The sequence below is a fragment of the Notolepis coatsorum genome (genome assembly GCF_963971535.1).
Source record: "Notolepis coatsorum genome assembly, chromosome: 18".
Taxonomy (NCBI): Eukaryota; Metazoa; Chordata; class Actinopteri; order Aulopiformes; family Paralepididae; genus Notolepis; species Notolepis coatsorum.
Window position 1 is genome coordinate 56,820,701 of NC_140182.1, and position 18,552 is coordinate 56,839,252.

Sequence of the window (18,552 nt, forward strand, 5' to 3'; positions counted from 1 at the left end):
ATGTCGTCAGCTTGTGACTGCAACTTGTTCCTTTTTGCGGACGACTCAGCCCTGCTGGTCTCTGACAAGAACAAGTTACAGGTTGAAAAAACCCTCAGCTCAGAACTAGGCAAAATCTGCATATGGCTTGCCGACAACAAACTATCATTACACATGGGCAAAACAGAGTCCATTCTCTTCGGTTCAAATAACAAACTCAGCAAGACCGACGGCTTCTCAGTTACAGTGAAAATGGATTGAAAATGGGGGACCCTGATGTAAACAAGACGAAAGTCTTTCTCTGGTCTGCATCCCCTTAACAATTGTGTGTATTGAGCTGTACTGTATTGTACCCATTCTGCAATCTGTTAATAAAGTAATAATCAGAGTAGGGGTTAGAGAGGGGAGAATGGAAGGTGAGGATCAGGGGTTTAGAAAAGGGCATTTGTCAGTAGAGGAAGTACAGGAGGAGAAAGAGAGGGTGTGGGGGGAGAAGTTGGAGATAGTGGCATTTGTGACAAGAGTAGTGAATACAATAGTGATGGTTAGCAGTAGGACAGAGAGGTTAAAGTTAGTAGTTGAAGCAGCAGTACTAGACATGGGTATGAAGGGGTTGACAATGGGGCAAGTATCAAGGGAGTTAGGGAAGTTAGGGAAGAAGGTTGTTGTGAGTGATCAAGTAAGAGAGTTAGGGAAGGTGGTGGTGAGTGTTCAAAAAGGCCAGAGTCAGCCCGCAGGAGGCAATGAATGACTCATAGATTAGGTTTGGATAGGGTGGTGATGGTGATGTTAGGGATGGGGTTTTTGTTTTGTGTGTTATGGGGTTGAATGGATTGTATGCAATCCTATACCTGGAGGGGAGAGAACAGATGGTAGAGGTAAACGGTACTCTACCCCCCCCCCCCCCTCACAGTGAGCTGTGGTGTTCCACAAGGAAGCATACTAGGACCTCTACTCTTCCTAATTTATGCAAATGACATGTCGTCAGCCTGTGACTGCAACTTGTTCCTGTTTGCGGACGACTCAGCCCTGCTGGTCTCTGACAAGAACAAGTTGCAGGTTGAAAAAACCCTCAGCACGGAACTAGGCAAAATCCGTAAATGCCCAAAACCCCCACTACCTCCTAATAGACAGTCTCCTCCCCACCGCATGTATATATTCCCTCCCCGCCGTATGTATTTCTCTCCCACCCACCCACCCCCTCCTAATGTACAGTCCCCTCCCCATCATATATACTCTGTCAGGATCTAGGGGTAACAGTACTGTATATTTGAATACCGTTTATGTCACAAATGTATCAGTACTAAATACCTATATGTCCCTATGCCATAAATGTCATGTATGTTGTGTATGTCATAAATGTCTATATGAATTGAAAATGGGGGACCCTGATGGAAACAAGACAAACGTCTTTCTCTGGTCTGCATCCCCTTAACAATTGTGTGTATTGAGCTGTACTGTATTGTACCCATTCTGCAATCTGTTAATAAAATGTTCAATCAATCAATCAAAGTTTGTAGTCACTTGAACTGTGAATTCTAAAAGACAGACACTTCTAAAAGCACCCCTCCCCCAAAGACTAATGAATTGCGTCACCTCCCCCTCCCCTAAATCCCATTTGTCCAATCACATTCTATCACCGCTCAACTGTATGCAGCTTAACAATTGTCTGTCTATCGTCATATTTTTGGCCACAAGTGGCGCTGTTGCGAGTTTGTGGTGGCGCTGTTACAACATTTAGGAAATAGGAGCAGAGAAGAAGATCCCGATTTACAGAGCTAAGATCAACAAGTTAACGTTAGCGCCGCGGTTTGAAACTTTGAAGGTGAGTGTGTAAACTAGTCAATACGATCTTAAACATGTCACAACAGCAGTCAGTGTATATTTTCAACAATACGTTTGTTTACCAATAGGTTAAAGTGTTTTTGAGTTCGTGTTGGCTTGGCACTGTTTCAACATTTCGATTTAGGTGACTCGACTCAGTCTCGTGTTTTCTGCTACAGCTACAGCTTATCTATCATAATAACGTTACATGTATGGGAGTTTGCAAAGTTTAAATTGTATTAGCTGTTACATTAATACATTGTGTCCTCCTATCTATCTATCTCAAATCTCACTGTCTATCTGCTATGCTTTTATCTTTTACTCAAGTTTATTTGAAATCGAAGACACTCTGACGTCACGAGACCGCCGCCATCTTGGTATGAGGGTAACAAACTGATTTCTACCATCAAATGTGTAAACTGTTAATATGTACCTCAGTTGCGTGTGGGTCAATGAACACACTTGGGTTTATCAAACCGTGGGTTTAGTCTAGATGGAAATAGGGGTCCACGCGCACCCCCCGGAAATGTTTATGCCACCTGATTTTTCTTAATCCTTAAAGTGTCTACTTTCAGAGTCTGCCAGGTGCCAAGCTGAAATAATGTCCGAAAGGCTCAATTTTTAACCCTTTATTGCACCTAACACAAAACCGAAACATTAAAATTTGATGTAGCAAGACTCAAGAGGCATAATCTTTGAAGTAAACAACATACAGAGACAAATGAATGCATTTTCCCATACAATTCTGACCCTAGGAATTCAATGGAATGGTTATTTTTTTGACATTTTACAACATTTTGACTGTATTTCTGGACAAAAACAGCAAACAAATGCAAGAAATGCGTGTCTAACCAACTACATTTTTATTTTTCAAACGCATAGTGAATATTTGTTGACAATCAGTTTGTTTTTCAATCCTCCAACTGTTTATTTGGAAATTATATTGGGTACCAAGCTCAAATAATGTCCCAAAGGCTAGTTTTAACCCTTTATAGCACCTAACCCAAAAATCTAAAAATGAAAATATAATGTAGAAGAGTCATAACTTTTGAAGTAGACAACCAATACATTTACCTTTTCATGTCACTACCAACTTGCTGACCTAAACTACTCATCCTCATCGTCACTGAAGAGATCTTCTAATTCAATTTCTTCCATCTCCAGCTCTTCATCCTCATGCTCGTACTCTCCATCCACTTTACCCACAGACAAAGTTATTGTTGGCGTAATCGGTCACCTTGTCAAGGGCTGCATGCTCTTCTGACTCTGCTCTCTGAGCCAGTACCTCAACAAGAGAAGGAGGGAGGATGGGTCCAATTGCCCAGACCGGTTCCAACACCTCCTCTTCTCCTGTCTTCTCCCAGCCCATGCCTGGATCATGTGGTTTTGGGCTCTTGATTATTGCCTTGTCTGCTCTCTTATAGAAGGCTCGCTGGACATGTGGAATGAGACGGACCTTGGCAGGCGTTCCAGGTCTACTTTTGACTTGGAGTCCAGGACTTTGTCAGCGCCGACCATCTTTCTCATCATTTTCCCCCGTACTGTGTCAACTGATGTCATCCGTGCTTGGCCATACATAATGCATGTGAAGCTCTCCATCTCCTCTTGAAGCTCATCAGTGACCATCCAGTCTGCACCAAGCTGCCTGAAAGCTTTGTGGAGTTTACGAGTCTTTTCCAGCTTCTTCAGGGGATTCACCTTGCATTTGCCTTTAAAAGCGCTGATACAGTCCTCCCCAGTAAAGTCGTAGAATCCCAGCAGTGTGCTACAGTAGTCGGGGCCCAGTAATTCCTCAGCAGCAGGGGTAAAGTTGGCATTCTTGGGGAATTTGGGGCCAACTCTTTTGAATGCCAGCTCTGGCAGCGTCTCGGGAGGCGTGATCTTAAGGCTTCTCATCTTGGATGACCTGTCATAGAGAGGAAGGGTCCTTTTCTTGGTGCTCACATGGCTCTCCTTCACTTCTTGAATCATGATTCCCCCGGCGCTGTTTACCACATTTGAACCATGAACGTTGGTGGTGATTCTGTTCAGGTTGTCCCACTCGCTGTGAAAAACAGTGTTTCCCTCGCCAGTGGTGATTTCAGGGGTCATGTTGGTGGACATCTCATCAAAAGCATTGGCCATGGCTGTCTCAAGTTCCATACTGAAGTCGTATGTCTCCGAGTGTCCTAGTCGTGAAAGGATGGTTGTGAGCTGTAAAGAATAAGATAAACAAATGTTTTTTTGTATCAATATCAAATACCTGTATGAAGCATAGTTGAGCAATGACAATGTAGGACCTCATAAGCAATAAGTTAGTTGATCACTCACCTGTTTGCTTCGATAGAGGTGCCGAAGTGTGGCACACAGGAGGATGTGCTTTTGGAGTTTCACTTCACTTGCTGTTAGTTGCTGCTCGACACTAGGGCTGCACGATTTTGGGAAATAATCTAATTGCGATTTTTCGGACAGATATTGCGATTGCGATTATAATTTTTTTTAAGCAGCCCCACAGAGGTTTATTGTAAAATGCGGCTTGCATCTGGCCTACGCGGTGGGTCTGTTCGGGACACAGAGTCTGAACATTTTTCTTTTTACCTGGGAATCGATACCGGTACGGTACCCAACGGTACCTTTTTTTCCCTGTACTTTACTCTCCCTCTCTGAAGTAAACTTCACAACACACAATCTAAAACCCCTTACCTCCCTCTCCCAAACTGTTCCTACAACAATTTTTTTTATGTTGCATGATCATGTATATTTTGTATTATAATTTTTTTTGTGTTTAAATATCAACATTATCTGGCAATCCTCAGTAAATACTATCAAATGAGATATGAGACATGTGCACACACACACAGAAAAGGAGAATTGCTTAAATTATTTTAGAATACTTCAGCTAATGAAGTTAAATGTTTATTATCAACTATCCAGTTCGTTTTTATAGTGCAACGTTTTTCTACATTAATTGAACCAGTAGAGAGAGATGCCCCCACCCCCCCCCCACCCTTTCCTTACTCGGCTCAGATGTTTTCTCTGACTTGAGCAGGGTTAGCTAGGAACAGCTTTCTCAAGCTTCGCACCTTGGGCATGGAATGGGCTACATGACCATTTTCCACTTACACCCCAGTCTCTCTTGGTGAATTTAAATCTGTATTACATAACTTCCTACAAGAAGAATGTTGCTGCTTTCTGTAGTCGGGTCCCAACTGCAAAATTACTGTATTACCCTGTATTATACACTTTTACTATCATGTAGACTATTCTGCTTTGTTTTTGTGTTTACATGTGATGTATTGTATATTGTATACATGCACATTTATTATGTTCTTGTGTGATGTATCGCAAATTTTTATTGCTGTGTGATGTATTGCAAATGTTATTGCTGTCATCTTGGCCAGGTCTCCCTTGCAAAGGAGATCTTGTCTCTCAATGGGACTTCCTGGTTAAAATCTTATTTATTTAATTTTTTTTTAATTGCAGGCGATTTGATAATTGCATCATTACAAATTGCGATTTCGATAAAAAATCGATTAATCGTGCAGCCCTACTCGACACACATCTTGTGTAATCGAATAGACCAGCCTCTGCGTCTTCTCACACTTTTCTTCATCAAGTGTCCCAGTCACCACTGAGCTCAGAAATGGTACAAGATGCTCTGGGAGCAGTTCATCCATTTTCACAGCATCCAGCTTGTGTGCAGTTGGGGGCCATGGTAGCTCCTTTGACTCTTTGAATGCCTTTATAATGTGAGAATTGAGGGTGAGTGCTGCTTCTTGTAGTTAATCAGATGTTCCAAGTTTGTACGCACATTTAACTGCTTCATCTACAGTAATGCTTGAGCTGTATATAAGGTTCAACTCTAGAATATTCACTATGTGCTTTAAAAAATGAAAAGGTAGTTGGTCATACACACGTTTGGTCATTTCTTGCTGTTTTTGTCCAGAAATACAGTCAAAATGTTGTCAAATGTCAACAATAACCATCCCCTTGAATTCCTAGGATCAAAATTGTGTGGGAAAATGTATTTTCGCTCTGTAAGTCGTCTACCTCAAAAGTTATGCCTCTTCTACATTATATTTTCATTTTAAAAAATTTGGGTTAGGTGCTATAAAGGGTTCAAACTAGCCTTTGAGACATTATTTCAGCTTGGTACCCAATATAATCTCAAAATAAACACTTGGAGGATTGAAAAAAAAATTTATTGTCACCAAATATTCACTCTATGCGTATTGTATTGTATTTTTTGTCCAGAAATACAGTCAAAATGTTGTCATGTCAAAAATAACCATCCCATTGAATTCCTACGGTCAGAATTGTATGGACAAATGTATTAATTTGTCTCCATGTTGTTTACTTCAAAGGTTATGCCTCTTGCTACATCACATTTTAATGTTTCGGTTTTGGGTTAGGTGCAATAAAGGGTTAAAAATGGAGCCTTTCGGACATTATTTCAGCTTGGCACCTGGCAGATTCTGAAAGTAGACACTTTAAGGATTAAGAAAAATCGGGTGGCATAAAAAGTTCCGGGGGGTGCGCGTGGACCCCTATTTCCATCTAGACTAGTTTATTTAACATCTAGTTGTGACGTGACGACAAGAGCAGGTTCACAGTAGCGAGGCAGTTTGTAAGCAGTAGTACTACAGGTACGGTGGCTCGTAGTAGACGATAGTCAAACTGGATAATCATTTAGCCAATGATCTACAAAATGCATGCGTTGAGCTCCGTTTTTATTACATGGAATTATAAACAAAAGGTCAAGAGCAATGTGTTTGGTTAGCAGACATGTCCAAAAAAGGAGTAGAGGGAAGCTAAGCTTATTGATCCCTACCCCCTTACATTTATGTTTGTTCTTCCATTAATTTGACTAGATATAACATAATTTAGTATAGGGCTGGGCGATATGGAAAAAAATCATATCGCGATAACGATATGATAATTTTATTTTATTTCTCGATATCGATAATTATCGAATTGTTATAAGTATAAAATTCTTTATTTTATTTTTATTTTTTTAACAACAGATGTTTGTTTATTTTGCAGAAATTCTTTGTCATTGCCGCCATCTTCAGTGTTACATCCCCTCACACTCCAGTTCTCAGGCTGCAGCTGGTTTAAAAGCTAAAGTAAACCGGCTTCTCTGCTGGCTGTGGCTCCAGAGGAGTTGAACAGTTCTGGCTCTGCTAGTTTATTTTCGATCTTTTGGCGCTTTTTTGGTGGACAAACCACCGCACTGTGACTCGTGACTGGAGTCTAGTTCTGCTAGCACACATAGCCTACTGTGTACAGATGGTTTCAAAATGTATTTTAAATTAGAAAGCAAACAAAATAAATGGACAAGAGAGAAATAAATCTGAATTTGGTCAGTATTGTCATTTGGACAAGCAAAGCCATTACTTTAAGTTGCAGGCAAGAAAGACAAGTCTGTCCACTGTCTCTGGTTTTAAAACTGCCCTGTTGCAGGTAAAAAAGGAAAAAAAAGATTTTTCGATTTTTTTTTATTTCGATATTCGATATCGATTATTAAAATATATCGCGATATTTATCGTTATCGTTATATCGCCCAGCCCTAATTTAGTATATTACAATATAGAATATACTTTTACTTATACCGGTATTTAAAAGAGAAAAATCAAATAAAATTGATTCACTTGACAGCAGTGAATATAGTACAGCACTACATAACACAATATAACATAACTTTGTTTATCCTCATTACTCATTTCTGTATTTCTCTAATGTGTGTTTTTTTTAGCTGCTTTTTAAATTGTGCTACATGTTTACTCAGTTTGATGTATTCAGGTAAATTATTCCACAACTTCACTCCACACACCGATATGCACATGCTTTTCAGCGTAGTGTGTACCATTTGTTGTTTAAGATTCCCTCTCCCTCTTAAGTTATATTCTCCTTCCCTGTCTCTGAACCATTTTTGAATGTTGCCTGGGATTAGTTTGTATCTGGCTTTGTATACAATGAGGGCAGTTTTTAAATCCACTAGATCCATACATTTCAATGCTTGTAGCTTTATAAATAAGTTATTGGTGTGTTCATAATATCCTACATTGTTGATTATTCTTATTGCTTTTTTTTGCATGGTGCATATTGGCTGTAGAGTGCTTTTGTAGGTATTACCCCACACCTCCGCACAGTAGCTCATATACCATAGGAAGAGTGTACAGTACAGTGTATACAGTGTTTTTTGGTTTAGAATGTGCCTTATCTTGCATAAAACACCAACACTCCGTGCCAATTTAGTCCTGACATATTTGATATGAGGTTTCCAGTTGAGTTTGTTCACAGTATCCATAATTTCATTTTTATCCGTTTTTCTCAAGAAGATGGTACTTGTGTTTCGTTATATAAAATAATTAGAAACACCTCCCCCTTGTGGCGGGGTTATCTCTCTGCCAGTTTACATTAACAAAGAATCTGTTGAATCTTTCTGCCACCTCATTTTTCTTACTTACTGACTTTCCCTCATCTATAAATTAATCTGGAAAGCCAGAACTGTTGATTTATTTCTTAGAATTGAGTTTCGAACCTGTCCATCTCACAACTGATGTCTCTACAGGTGTGTGTGCGTGTCGTGGTGGCTTGGGGCGCAGCGACACGAGAAGGCCTGAGCTCAGTGTTTTGGGCACATGTAGTGATGCACGATATATCGGCCGCTGATATAATATCGGCCGATATGGCCGTTTTTTTTACACATCGGTATCGGTCCGATATCAAGATTGGGCCGATATAAAAAATTATTATTATTATTTTTTTTACATGTTTTGGCCTTAAAGGGGAGATGAAGCGTTAAACAATATGAGCCTAGTTTGTTTGTTGTGTACCTTGGGTAAGACATGGTCCTATAATCAAATGTGAAATCCTGCTTATTTGTCTGAAAACTCAAATGTAATTTCCCTGTTTTTGCCATGGGCGCTGCCAGTTCAGTGTCGCTATGTGTTTTTTCTTAAAGTATTCAATTTAATATTTAATATATTTATTATTGTTGTGAGAGTAAGAATGCTTAAGTGCCTGTAGTCTGTAGTAAACTGTGCCGTACTGTGTTTAAGCCAGAGCAGCAGACGGAGGACCTGTTGGTTCTGACCGAGTCCTGGTTCTGCCTGCTGTCCCACCAGCCCATAGACATGTTCCGGGGAAATCAGCACACAGCCTGAGCTGCACTGTGGGGCGATGAGCATATTCACTGAGTACTGAGCACAATGTTGCCACTGTCTCCTCCATAGACATATATAAAGACTAGATGACTCACTGGCCAAGTTAGTAGACAACATTGTCCTAATAAATTAAATGAGTCATATAAATCTTCAATCGCAGCAGGGACCTCAACAGGTTTTCAGCACATTTTATTATCATAAAATGTGCTTCTTGATATGAAAATGTGCTTCTTGATTTGAAAAGTATCTGACTGATGCACCTAAATTATGTATTTCTGTTGTTTGTCTCAGGTGATGTGATTACTCAACAGTTTGGGGACTTTCTGTCTGTTGAAGCAAGAGATAACGGCTTCCTCGCCTACGGGAAGGCTGGGTCCTGGTCCTGGCCCAGCTCATCACAAAATCCAACACCCTCAGGAAGCGCCAGAGAAAAGATGGTGGAACTAAAAATGGTTGAAGCAGAATTGGAGAAGAGGGCCATAGAACTGCGATACATGACATTATATACATTGGAGAGTATATACATTTGAGGGGGAAGAAACTGTACATTGGAGGAGGTGGGGGTTAAGTAGGTGGGGCGGGGGGGGGGGGACTGTACATTGGAGGTGGGTGGGGGGTGGGGGGGGTAACTGTTCATTGGAGGGGGTTGGGTTATAGTCCAGTCATTATAGGCCAGAATTAGGCTAAACCTAGGACAAATTGCAACATTAGCAAACTCAACTGATTTTGTATCCTCAATATGTCTTTAGTGAGAGAAAAAAAGTCCCAAGGAATCCCATCATGGGAAATGTGTTTTTTTTCAATGTTTTGTTACCCCTATAGTCCAGTCATTATAGGCCAGAATTAGGCTAAACCTAGGACAAATTGCAACATTAGCAAACTCAACTGATTTTGTATCCTCAATATGTCTTTAGTGAGAGAAAAAAAGTCCCAAGGAATCCCATCATGGGAAATGTGTTTTTTTTTTTCAATGTTTTGTTACCCCTATAGTCCAGTCATTATAGGCCAGAATTAGGCTAAACCTAGGACAAATTGCAACATTAGCAAACTCAACTGATTTTGTATCCTCAATATGTCTTTAGTGAGAGAAAAAAAGTCCCAAGGAATCCCATCATGGGAAATGTGTTTTTTTTCAATGTACTTCACTGTATTTCAGAGATTGTGACGCGTTCAAATTTTGAGATAGCTCAAAAGTAAAGATACCATTTGATTCTAGACAACCTCGGGTTTCCAATGAGACCAACCATGTCATGTTACCTCATTGGAAAGGGGGCTACATACCTAATTATTCAAAGTTAAGATGCTTTTTTGGGGAGGGAAATATGGCCATCCTTGGCCTTCTACCTCAATATATGTTAATGAAATGGGTTACATGGGTACCTACAAGCCTCCCCTATACAGACATACCAAATTTATGTTAAGCCCATGTAGTTTTGTGCAAGAATCATGTAGTGTTTTGCATGCTGTACAAATATGTAGTTTCCGCCTATTATAAAAACCCCCATCTCCATGGACCTATCCCCACGGACATAAACCCTTGAGCCCCATCCTCGTGGACTGAGCTCCACAGAGCCTATCTACTAATATTCCAAGAAGAAAAAAATTTCTTTATCAAATGTTTTGATTAGTTCTAGCGTGTATGCTAATTGGTGCATATCAAATAAGATAATGTGTGATTTGCATGAGTAAACAGAATAATTCAATGAAGTTGTGATTGACTTTTTTTCTTGTCTTTGTGTGTGTAATCAGCTTGTGAGTTTTTATAGTGATATCTAAAAGTAAAATTTTCACCACTGTTATAATCGATATGAACATATATAGGTCGTTTTCAAAACTTTCCCATGATGGGATTCCTTGGGAGTTTTTTTCCCTCACTAAGGACATAATGAGGATACAAAATCAGTTGAGTTTGCTACTGTTGCAATTTGTCCTAGGTTTTTTCATATAATGACTGGACTATTAGGACATTTACAGAGGCCAGTTTCGAATTGCCGCCTCCAGTAGGTTCTCCTTGAGAGTGGTTTTGAAAGTCGGTAGTGATTCACATTCCTTTACAGCTGTGGGTAGGGCGTTCCACATTGATGTGGCATAATGTTAGTTTGTTATGTTTTAATAAACATCTTTGTACCATGTGTAAATTTTTTATTCAAATACAAAAGTCTGGTGCAAATTTCGCTTGAATACGCTCATTGGAAATACATTTACTGAACAAAATGTTGATGTGTTCAATAATTATTTCCCCCACTGTACACTGCTATCATACATAGTTATATGGGTTATATGCAGGTGTATAAGTAGGTATATAGAATTATTATGGTTATATATGCTGTAAATATAAATTAACTCTTGATTCCAGTCCAGTTCTGCTTGTGGAGCAGACCTCAATCACACTAATCTGTAAATTCAACTAAATTTATTTATTTAATAAACATTTATATGTAAACATGCCAGATTGTAGCTATAAACTCATTTCCATCTACAAACTTTAACACACTTGGGTGGTTACTGTATAAAGTAGTAAGTCACTGGATGGTAACCTGGTTACTGTATTATTAAAAACGGTAAGTCACTATGGTGAATATTAGGGATGTCCGATATTATCGGCCGATATCGGCAGTAAAATGTGATATCGGAAAATATCGGTATCGGTAAATTTTTTTTTTTTTTTTTTTACATTTATTTAACCTTTATTTACCCAGGCAAGCAAGTAAGAACCAATTCTTATTTGATTTATTGTCAAAAGTATGCATGTTGGTTTAATTCAACAACAAGAGATATGTAATGTTAATTTTTACTTTTTTAATTATCATATTTTGCACAGATAATGCTTACATTTAGAAAGCCTTTTGAATGCATCCAGTGAAATTATTAATTACCTGAAATTATTCCGTTTTTTTGGGGGGAAACCCTGCATATATCGGTATCGGTTGATATCGGTATCGAAATTAAGAGTTGGACAATATCGGAATATCGGTATCGGTAAAAAAGCCAATATCGAGCATCCCTAGTGAATATAAAACGTTAAGTGGATGGTTACTGTATAAACGGTTTCCATCTAGTCCCTTTGCAGGTTGATGTGAACACAAAACATGCAAAGAACATGCAATACAAAGATAATAAACGTACATACTAATTGTGTAGTAGTTAGTTATTATTGTATTAATATTCTACAGTATCGGCAGATCGCTGCCATCTCAAATGAATCTTCTGTACATCCCTGCAAGAAAGCCATTGAGAATATATATAGTGTGTTATTTAATTTCTTTAATCCATATGTGTTGTCTGGAAGCACTTTGCCGTATTCTATTATAATATTTTTTTTGTTTGTGTTGTATGTTACATACGTCTGGTGGCAATCAATTTCCCCATTTGGTGATTAATAAAGTATATTCTCTCAAATCATTTTCAATTCTCCGTTTTCTATCAACAAATCTCGCATATCCTTGTCAGACAGATTGCCATACATTCTAACAACTTCAGCCATTTCTCTACTATACTACTGTAACGTTGAATCTTGAGACGCAACTATATTTGAACGGAACTGCAAACTTGAACCACGGCCGCTGTCCGCCCCGCCCCCAGACTTCAGAATGACCCAATCAAATGCGCTCTGTCATTGAAATGCAAATACCAGCATCTGCGTCATGTACCACGCCCCTAGACGTCCGCCCCCAGACGTTGCTACTCATCCCAGCTAGTTCATTCGCAGGTTGCGAATGAACTAGCTGGGTACCCAACTAGCTCATTCGCAAAATGATCCTTGCGAATGAACTAGCTGGGTACCCAGCTAGCTAGGTCATCTTTGCGAATGAACTAGTTGGGTACCCAGCTAGTTCATTCGCAAAATGATCCTTGCGAATGAACTAGCTGGGTACCCAGCTAGCTAGGTCATCTTTGCGAATGAACTAGTTGGGTACCCAGCTAGTTCATTCGCAAAATGATCCTTGCGAATGAACTAGCTGGGTACCCAGCTAGCTAGGTCATCTTTGCGAATGAACTAGTTGGGTACCCAGCTAGTTCATTCGCAAAATGATCCTTGCGAATGAACTAGCTGGGTACCCAGCTAGCTAGGTCATCTTTGCGAATGAACTAGTTGGGTACCCAGCTAGTTCATTCGCAAAATGGTCCTTGCGAATGAGCTAGCTGGGTACCCAGCTAGCTAATGTGTCAGCTAGCTGGGTACCCAGCTAGCTCATTCGCAAGGACCATTTTGCGAATGAGCTAGCTACTAGCTGAGGCAAAATTTGGTGTAAAGCCTATGGGACAAAGCCGGCTAGTTAACTAGCTAAGACACGTGCTACCTAGCTAGCTGGGTACCCAGCTAGCTGACACATTTGCAACCTAGGTAGTGAGCTAGCTCATTCGCAAATGTGTCTTTGCGAATGAGCTAGCTAGGTACCCAGCTAGCTAGGTCATCTTTGCGAATGAGCTAGTTGGGTACCCAACTAGCTCATTCGCAAAATGATCCTTGCGAATGAACTAGCTGGGTACCCAGCTAGCTAGGTCATCTTTGCGAATGAACTAGTTGGGTACCCAACTAGCTCATTCGCAAAATGATCCTTGCGAATGAACTAGCTGGGTACCCAGCTAGCTAGGTCATCTTTGCGAATGAACTAGTTGGGTACCCAGCTAGTTCATTCGCAAAATGATCCTTGCGAATGAACTAGCTAGGTACCCAGCTAGTTCATTCGCAAAGACACATTAGCTAGCTGGGTACCCAGCTAGCTAGGTCATCTTTGCGAATGAGCTAGTTGGGTACCCAGCTAGTTCATTCGCAACCTGCGAATGAACTAGTTGGGTACCCAGCTAGTTCATTCGCAACCTGCGAATGAACTAGCTGAGATGAGTAGCAACGTCTGGGGGCGGACGTCTAGGGGCGTGGTACATGACGCAGATGCTGGTATTTGCATTTCAATGACTTGATTGATTGATTGATTGATTGATTGATTGATTGATTGATTGATTGATTGATTGATTGATTGAAAAGTTTATTAACAGATTGCAGAATGGGTACAGTACAGTACAGCTCAATACATACAATTGTTAAGGGGATGCAGACCAGAGAAAGACTTTCGTCTTGTTTACATCAGGGTCCCCCATTTTCAATTCATCATAACATCATAACATCATAATAACATAACATCATAACATTCATTTAACGTTATGCAGTGTTTGTGAATGTTAAATGTGGGGAATGTTTGTGCTGCTGTGACACATTAAGCCTTGGCTCACCCTTGAGTTACCATATTGTGCTTCCTTTATGTTAATAAATATCATTTTTGTTTACAAACCTGGTCATTTTGAGTTACCATATTGTGCTTCCTTTATGTTAATAAATATCATTTTTGTTTACAAACCTGGTCATTTCTGTCAACCAATGAGCTGACAGAACCACCCTCCACCCCCAAACACCCTCTGCTCCGCCCCAAAACAGCCCTCCGGTCCACCCCCAAACACCCTCCGCCCCCAAACACCATCAGCTAGCTGGTTAACCAACTAGCTCATTCCCAAAATGGTCCTTGCGAATGAGCTAGCTAGCTACCCAGCTAGTTGATTCGCAAGGACAACCTAGCTAGCTGGGTACCCAGCTAGCTCATTCGCAAAGACATATCTGCAACCTAGGTAGTGAGCTAGCTCATTCGCGAATGTGTCTTTGTGATTGAACTAGCTGGGTACCCAGCTAGCTAGGTCATCTTTGCGAATGAGCTAGTTGGGTACCCAGCTAGTTCATTCGCAAAATTGTCCTTGTGAATGAGCTAGCTAGGTACCCAGCTAGCTAGAAAATGGGAATAAATGTTAAAACGGCTTGCCATAGTAGTATAGCAGTAGTAGTAGTAGTAGTAGTAGTAGTAGTAGTAGTAGTAGTAGTAGTAGTAGTAGTAGTAGTAGTAGTAGTAGTAGTAGTAGTAGTAGTAGTAGTAGTAGTAGTAGTAGTAGTAGTAGTAGTAGTAGTATAGCAGTAGTAGTAGTAGTAGTAGTAGTAGTAGTAGTAGTAGTAGTAGTAGTAGTAGTAGTAGTAGTAGTAGTAGTAGTAGTAGTAGTAGTAGTATAGCAGTAGTAGTAGTAGTAGTAGTAGTAGTAGTAGTAGTAGTAGTAGTAGTAGTAGTAGTAGTAGTAGTAGTAGTAGTAGTAGTAGTAGTAGTAGTAGTAGTAGTAGTAGTAGTAGTAGTAGTAGTAGTAGTAGTAGTAGTAGTAGTAGTAGTGTGAATGCATGGCACTGGTATTTCTCTTTCAAACACAAATGCAACATGATGCACCGTTGGCACATATCTCCATGTCCAGAGCAGAGCCCGTGGTGAGACTTCCCTGGTGGGACGCAGGGGGATGAGGGCAGAGGGATGAGGGCAGGTGGAGGGCAAAGGGACCGGCTGCATTCACCAGGCCCTTTCCATCAACCACTGAGCCATTAGAGCATGGAGGAGCCATCTGTAGAGCCCCAGGTAAGAATGTGTATATATATATATATATATATATATATATATATATATATATATATATATATATATATATATATATATATATATATATATATATATATATATATAACATACCCCCACATAACATAGTGTAGTACATAGTAAAGACAGGCCATATACAAGCTTCACAACTCAGGTAAACAAGCGTATGTATGAGAACACACACACACACACACACACACACACACACACACACACACACACACACACACACACACACACACACACACACACACACACACACACACACACACACACACACACACACACACACACACACACACACACACACACACACACACACACACACACACACACACACACACACACACACACACACACACACACACACACACACACACACACACACACTTTATGCCCTGTGGGGACATTCCACTGACTTATATTCATTTATTTGACTCCTTCCTTACCCTAACCTTAACCATAGCAACTGCATGCCCAACCATAACATTGGCCCCTTTACCTTGTGTGGGGTCTGGCCAATATATTCACAATGACTAAATAAAACCAAATCTTGTTTTCATCACCCGTGAGGATAGTTGGTCCACACAGTGATAGAAAAACAAAGACACTCACCCACCCACACATACACAGAGCCACACACACTTGACATTTCAGTTCCATACTGTGTCAAACAAAAGTCCCACCTGACACCAGCGCTCCTCTGGCCTCAGTAACTCATCACCAGCTCCACAACACCTGCGCTCAGCCCAGGTAACCTCTGCCCAGCTCCACCGCAGCCGTGCCAGACAACATTTACCAAGCGCCGGAGCGTTGACCTTGCACTAACGGCAGTGAGCGTGAGGATGGAGGATATGGGATGCGTGAAGCGATGATGAAGTGTGTTAGCTTGACATTCAGCTCGCACCAGCTGGGTCTCCGATTCCAGATTTGGACATTTGTTTTTCCAATGGCTGGTTGTTGAACGAAATACGTGCACCAGAAAATAACTTGCTTGGAAGAGGCAAGGTCTGGTCTGTGTTCCCCCAGAACCAATATACTCTCATCCCATTGTTCCAGAACCAATATACCCACAGCCCATTGTTCCAGAACCAATACCCTCAGCTAGGGATGTCCGATATTATCGGCCTACCGATATTGGCATTAAAATGTGATATCGGAAAATATCGGTTTTACATTTTTTTTTAATTTATTTATCTTTTTTTACATTTATTTAACCTTTATTTACCCAGGCAAGCAAGTAAGAACACATTCTGATTTTATTTATTGTCAAAAGTATGCATAATGTTGTGTTAATTCCACGACAAGAGATATGTAATGTTAATTACCTGAAACTATTCTGTTTTTGTTCCAGAACCAATATACCCTCAGCCCATTGTTCCAACTTTGCATTTTCCTCCCAATTTTAGGCCTTATGTTTCATTAGCTGTTAGGCAGTTTCTGTTGAGGGGACATTGTATTGAGGGGACATTGGGCTGAGGGGACATTGTATTGAGGGGGCATTGTATTGAGGGGACATTGGGCTGAGGGGACATTGGACTGAGGGGACATTGGGCTGAGGGGACATTGGGCTGAGGGGACATTGGGCTGAGGGGACATTGGACTGAGGGGACATTGGACTGAGGGGACATTGGGGTGAGGGGACATTGGACTGAGGGGACATTGGGGTGAGGGGACATTGGACTGAGGGGACATTGGACTGAGGGGACATTGGGCTGAGGGGACATTGGGCTGAAGGGACATTGGACTGAGGGGACATTGGACTGAGGGGACATTGGACTGAGGGGACATTGGACTGAGGGGACATTGGGGTGAGGGGACATTGGGGTGAGGGGACATTGGACTGAGGGGACATTGGACTGAGGGGACATTGGGCTGAGGGGACATTGTATTGAGGGGACATTGGGGTGAGGGGACATTGTACTGAGGGGACATTGGACTGAGGGGACATTGGACTGAGGGGACATTGGGGTGAGGGGACATTGGACTGAGGGGACATTGGGGTGAGGGGACATTGGGGGGACATTGGGGTGAGGGGATATAGTGCTGGTGGATCAGCACAGGGACATAACATACTTTAATTCCTAGTCTTCTAGTTCCCTGTTGCCTTTAACCCATTCTCCGCCGATGATGTGTTAACATGTCATTCTCCGCCATGCATAATCTGCCGTAAGGCGTCTTTGAGATCAATATTTCATATTTTCGTCATGGTATTCACATTTCACCCACGGAGTCTTGGCTGGTGCTGTATGACTCCGCTCAACTCTGCAACGCTTCAATAACGCCACCTCGTGGCCGATCGACGAGTTGCCAAACCGGAAATGGCCGGAAGTGCTTGGTCCGTCCCCTATTCCTCGTTATCGCTCCCGGGACTCAATCCAGACACCATGGATATCGATCCGTTGCCATAACTCAATAAACAACATGATTTGGACGTATATTAGTATTATACAAACCGGAACTGGATCACCTCGATCAACATCACATAACTGGGATCGTGTGATCGCCCAACGGTAAGAGGAGGCTGACGTTACTTTCAGCCTGTTTGTTTATTATTATCCATACAAACTGCTCTGATCAATATATCACCCATACTACATAGATGATTTAACGTCGGCCACGGAATTATAAACGACCCCCCCCCCCCTCCGTTCACCCGCAGATGATAAGTCATAACGTCTAGGACCATGTACAGTTGACATTTTTAATATAACGTTGATCGGTGTCAAACGGCATTTGATAATCTAATATATGCATTTATGTCTATTAGGGCTGTCTTAAATACTTCGAAGCTTCGTTCGATGGCACAAGCTTCGAACATGAAAAAAATATCGAAGTTAAAAAAAAATAAGATTTTTTATTTTATTTTTTGTAATCTTAAAAAAAAAAATTTACTTCGATTTTTGTGTGTGTGTGTGTGTGTGTGTGTGTATGTGTGTGTGTGTGTGCGTGCGTGCATGCGCGCGCACATGGGGCCATTGGGTGGGGCCGGGGGACAAATACTGTACACTGGAGGAAAGTAACCCAGCTCAGCACTGCCCAAATTATATCATCACTATTATTGCCTGTTTGAAGGATATCATCCTCAAACACATATACACCTACATGCCTTGTAGAATTCCACACATAAGAAAGAAAGATAC

General features: G+C 41.0%; 1 protein-coding gene and 1 long non-coding RNA gene across 3 annotated transcripts in view; one reads left to right on the plus strand and one right to left on the minus strand.

Moving 5' to 3' along the window:
* tmtc2b (transmembrane O-mannosyltransferase targeting cadherins 2b) overlaps nt 1–18,552 on the minus strand; it is a 316,193-nt gene that overhangs the window by 148,588 nt on the left and 149,053 nt on the right.
* On the plus strand, nt 1,721–9,492 carry LOC311245531. Of its 2 annotated transcripts, none has more exons than XR_014620744.1 (3): nt 1,721–1,804; nt 2,131–2,188; nt 9,243–9,492. It is a non-coding gene; the product is annotated as an uncharacterized lncRNA (long non-coding RNA). The 2 variants fall into 2 exon arrangements; XR_014620745.1 differs by having other exon boundaries at nt 2,131–2,180.